The sequence below is a fragment of the Camellia sinensis genome, chromosome 6 (assembly GCF_055761805.1).
Source record: "Camellia sinensis isolate YWXY chromosome 6, ASM5576180v1, whole genome shotgun sequence".
Lineage (NCBI taxonomy): Eukaryota > Viridiplantae > Streptophyta > Magnoliopsida > Ericales > Theaceae > Camellia > Camellia sinensis.
The window spans coordinates 119372733-119377989 of record NC_138966.1 but is presented as its reverse complement, the minus strand read 5'-3'; the positions used below and the strand labels follow the sequence as shown (position 1 = coordinate 119377989).

General features: G+C 31.8%; 1 long non-coding RNA gene across 1 annotated transcript; it reads left to right on the top strand.

Annotated features, from left to right (window-relative positions):
- Nucleotides 1–717: 717 nt before the first annotated feature.
- Nucleotides 718–4788, top strand: LOC114293678 (uncharacterized). Its single transcript, XR_014332902.1, has 3 exons — nt 718–1310; nt 2409–2492; nt 3842–4788. It is a non-coding gene; the product is annotated as an uncharacterized LOC114293678 (long non-coding RNA).
- The last annotated feature ends 469 nt before the right edge of the window (nt 4789–5257 follow it).

Below are 5257 nucleotides of genomic sequence, written 5' to 3'. Positions count from 1 at the left end.
CCTTTTATTATTTAAATATTCATTTGTAATGAAAATTGGAAAAAAAAAATTCAAAATGAAAAAAATTCATAAAAAAATCAAAAAGAAAAAAATTCATTTTTTTTTCCCTCTTCCAAATCTAACCGTCCATCTCTCACTCACCATCTCACTCACCTATAACAAAAGAAAAAACCCTAATCTATAATCGGCTCCCTCACTCTCTCTTTCTCTCAGTCTCACCATCACTCACTCACCATCTCACTGTCTCTCTTTCTCACTCTCTCGTTTCTGGCAGCCGATCATTCAACGTAGAAACTTTTTGCACCGATCACTCTCTTTCTCATCTCATCGCACTGTTATAAGAATTTGCACCTCAAACATGTTTTTATACTTCATAAGGATAATTTTGAATCTATCCCTACCAACATATATATATATAAATGTTATATATATGTGGAGAAATTTCAGTACAGGTTGAGTTTCAAAAAACAATTACAAATAAGAAATAAATTTTATAAATATTAACAATTTTAATTTTAATTTTTTTCATGAATCTGTAATAATTTTTTTCTCTCTATCTCTCTCATCTCTCTTCTTTCTCTTCACCTTACTCACTCTCTCTCTCTGCCCTCTTCTCCACCACTGCCACTCCATCTCCCCTACCAATACTACAACTTCACCACTAACTTTTGATTTTTAATAACAAAAAAAAAAAATGGGTCACAAAAAAATATTTTTCATTGACCATAAAAAATTAACTTTATTTTAACAAAAATTATTTTTCATTAAAATATTACCCATGCTTCTACCAAATAAAAAAAAAATCATTAAAATAAAAATAAAACAAATTTCCCTACTTTTTCACTTACTCATCCGAAGGCCCGCCCAAACTTCCCCCCTTTTTTTTCCCTCTGCCTTTTCCCCCTTTTTTTTTCATTTCCTTTCAGGCTTGTAGAGCCCTTAATTTCACAACACTTTCAAAACAGTGAGCAAACCTATCTGAGAGAGAAAAGATAGAGGGTTTGAAGAGAGACTGGGGTTGAAGGGGAAGGGTTTCAATCGGCGGCGAGACTGGTTCAGCAGCGGGAAGACTAGTTCGGCGGCGAGACGGTACGCTTCTTTTGACTCTTTTTTCGACTCTCTCATTCCAGTCGGTTCCTCTATACCTCTATGTTGCCCCCACCGCCATAGCCATAGCAGCTTATTAGTGGTGGTGGTTGTTTTCTGCGAGCATTGGTAATGTCGCAGAAGCGGCAGCAAGAGGACTCCAAGGGTAGTTCGGAGGGCAATGGGTCCGGTGAAAAGCATCGCAAACATCCTTCTTTCAGAAGGTCTCTCTCTCTCTCTAATATGCTCTCTGAATTCTATGGGGGAAAAAGGAATGAATCAAAATAGAATAAAATTAGTCCAATTTGGGGTTTAGGAAATCATTTCAAGAAGTGGGTGTACTGTTGATTTTAAGAGGTTTTGAATAGGTTGGAATTAAAAAATTTGTGGGTTTTGGTTGGAGAATTGTGTGCTTCAAAACTTGTTATGTTAATGCTAGACTATTGCTTAACATTATTATTATTATTATTATTATTATTATTTACCTTGTAAAAATGTGTGAGGTATTTTATGAGGTATTTTATTTCTTTGATTTCTAACCCTTTGTTTGATACATAAGCCACTGGTATGAGGATGACTAAGAATTTGTAAGAGATCCTTTAGTTACTGGTCATTATAAGCAACTGATTGCTGGTCATTAGTATTGTTTGTTTTGAGATGGGAAGGTATTCTTTCAAGCAGACCCTGACTTTGGTTCAAGGGAAGAAGAGAGGCATTACAAGTACTGGAGTAAGGTTGTGAGGTCATTCGGTGGTGTCAAGCATTTTGTAGTGTAAAGTTGGTGGTTTAAAGTGAGTACCTTTGTCCCTCTTCTTTGAAATTTTACCTGACACAGACATAAATACAAGTACAGTTTGATATGCATTACATTTGAGACTAACTTGATAACAAGAAAGGGGGAAATTTGGTTTTTTCTTAGAATAATAATTTGTGACTGTTACAACTCAAATGGTTTGAGGATGAGGTTTGGTAATTATTTGGCCTATTGCTTGTTTTCATCTTCGCTCATCTTTGACTATGGCAACCCCATAGACACAATGTGATAATATTATCAACCAAGGGATTTGTAACAAAGTATGCTTTTAACTTGATTTGCTCAATTCAGATGAAAGTGTCTTTTACAGGTGGAAAATTTTGAGAAAATGTTCAGTCTATTGCAAACTGGATGAATGAGTTCCAGTCGATGAAGCTTAATATTGTTAGAATTGGGTATAGTAGTGGGCACGATCCTTCATTATGCTAATACTAAACTCTGTAATTGGTTAATGTATATCAATGTTTTGAAGATCAATGGCATAAAATTTTCATTTACATGTTTTTAGGGTGGAACAAGAGGACAATTCTGTGAAGAAAGCACTTCAAAGCCATCTTCACCAAACCTCAAGAGCTCAGGCACTAGGAAAGAGGTAATTAAACACAGAATTTGCTATTACAATGACACGAAACCATCTTCACTAATCCTCAAAATGCACTTGAAAGTTTGGCCTTTGTAACTTGGCTTTTAGTTTCATGCAACATATATATTTTTTCTTCTCTAGCTTGTTCTTATCGTCTCTATTTTCTTACTACTCTCTCACAAACAATTCATCTTAACCAAATGCACGTGTGAAAATAAATTTTCTTTCATTCTTCATCATATTTTTCACTCTATTCAAACAGACCCTAAACAAATTATTGAAATCAGACAATAAATTTACATGTTTTCATAATTTAGGTAGCGAGCAGATTGATAGAAAAGAAAGAGAAACAATAATTCTATGGACACAGAATCACGGAACATAATGGTGAAGTGAACCTTTTCCGTGGCATGTGTTTGATGTATATGACTATAGTATTCTGTAATCCATTTTGTAATTAGTTATGTGCATTGAAAAAAAAGACAAGAAGGGCCTTAATCAAGAACTTGTTTTAACATTGTGATAATATAATATGTAAAAAATAGTTAGACAAAATGGATAAAGTCTGATTCAATTGTAATAAAAAAAAGCCTTAACATTTATGAATTGTCTCATATTTTATTTATCAGCAGGTTATAATTGACCAAAGCCATTGAGTACCCTTTTTCTTGGTATCTCATTGTTGAATGCTCTAGGAATCTGAATATACTAATTAATCTTGCCATGTGATGACTTCAAATTTTTGTGCCCATTTTTTTCACCAAAAGAATATTGAATTTTTGTATTAAAAATTTGTTTGATTTGAATTCTTGTGATCTTAGGATCCCTAGGTCTTCAGAGCCCATTAACTCTATATAGATGTTTGAATCATTAGGCAAGTTTTAGATAAATTGATATAAGTAATTGAAGCATTAAATTGAAGGGTTATCTTTCCCAAGTGATTGATACCTCAAATTTTATTGCAGACCACAAAAGTAAAAATGGTTAAATATATTGTATGTCCTTAAAATATGCCTTATGTTTCATTTTGGTTTATAATATTTCAATTATGTCAATTTAATTGATCTAAACGGTTCCAACTCTGTTTCTATCCAAATTTTATCTAAATTTCAACCAAAGTACCTCTTTTCGGTTATAAAATTTGAAAGGAGGTGTTTGGAACATTTAAATGATGTCTTTCATTACATTTTTTTTTTGTGTGTGCTGAATTCTTTAACTTCTCATAAATTAAATTTGTTCTTCTTATGTATACTCTAGTTCTTTTCTGGTTTGTGAGATTGTATGTTGGAAACTTGGAATATACATTTGAATTTATCATAATTGATTAACTTGTATATAACATTTTTTTGTTCCTCTAGCATGATGAACTTGAATCAGCAAAAGCTGAGATGACAGAATTGAGACAAGAAAATGCAAGATTGAAGATGATGTCAGAGCAAATAGAGAAGGATTAGCATGATGAATTTTTGTTTTTGTTATTTACGAAGAATGATGAGAAAAATATTTAATTTTGATTTATGTTATTTTGAATTATGAACAAAATCATGTATTTAAACATTATATATGATTATGGAACATTATGTAGTGGAATAGTTTTGTTGATGTGTAATTATGAATGGAAGAGTATTTTATTATGGAGAAATTGTTATTTTTATATAGGAATTTTTATATTATTATGGAGAAATTTTAATATTTTTAATAATTTTATTAGAGATTTTTTTTTTTTTTTTTGTGACGGCACTATACTGTCGCAAAAAATAGAAAATTTTAATATTTTTATTGATTTTGTCATAGGTTTTACCTTTTGCGACGGTACTAAACTGTCGCAAAAAATAAAAATTTTATTATTTAAAATAGAAATTTTATTATTTTTTTAATATTTTTTGCGACGGTAGTATACTGTCGCGAAAAAATAGAAATTTTTATATTTTTAATATTTTTTGCGACGGCATCAAACCGTCACAAATGCAATGTTTTTGCCGTTACAAAAAAAGACTATTAGCGACGGTAATTTTTGCCGTCTCAAATAACATTTTTAGCGACGGTAAAATAGTGCCGTCGCAAAAAGTCAAAGAAATTTCAAATATTATTAGCGACTGCAAAGTGCCGTCGCAAAAAGCAAAAATGCCGTCGCAAAACATTAGCGACGGTATTGTGCCGTCGCAAAAACTCTTTTGCAACCCCCCCAATTGCGACCCCCCTCTTGCCGTCGCAAAAAGTCATTTACCGTCGCAAAAAATTTTTTGCGACGGCATTAGGAGTATTAGCGACGGCATTTTACCGTCGCAAAAAGCTGAAATTTTAGTAGTGTGATAATGTTTCCTTTAATTTCATTGAGTTAGTACTTTGTCTTTCCTTATTAGTGAATAGTGTCAACATTAGAATTTGACAGGGCATGCTAAATTGACAAAACCAATTATGTGCCATTTAGTTATTAGGTTGTCTGTCATTGTCTTGAGAATTTTATTATTAAGGGACACAGTCTATGATATGGGTACGCGTAAAATAAAAGGAAAATTACATATCAGTGGATTTGTACAAAATTAATTATGTATTAATGATAAATTTTATTAAAATTAATTACTAAAATTATAAGTTTTTCAATGTGCATGTAATTATTTTTCTAAAAGTACCCTGAATGGTATTTTTCCCTAAAATAAATAATTTCAACCTCATTAGACAATCTTTTATGAGTTACCCAAATTTAAAGTTGAATTGATAGTCATGTTTGGGATTATGGAACTCACCATATGTTCTCTGAATTACTCATTTTA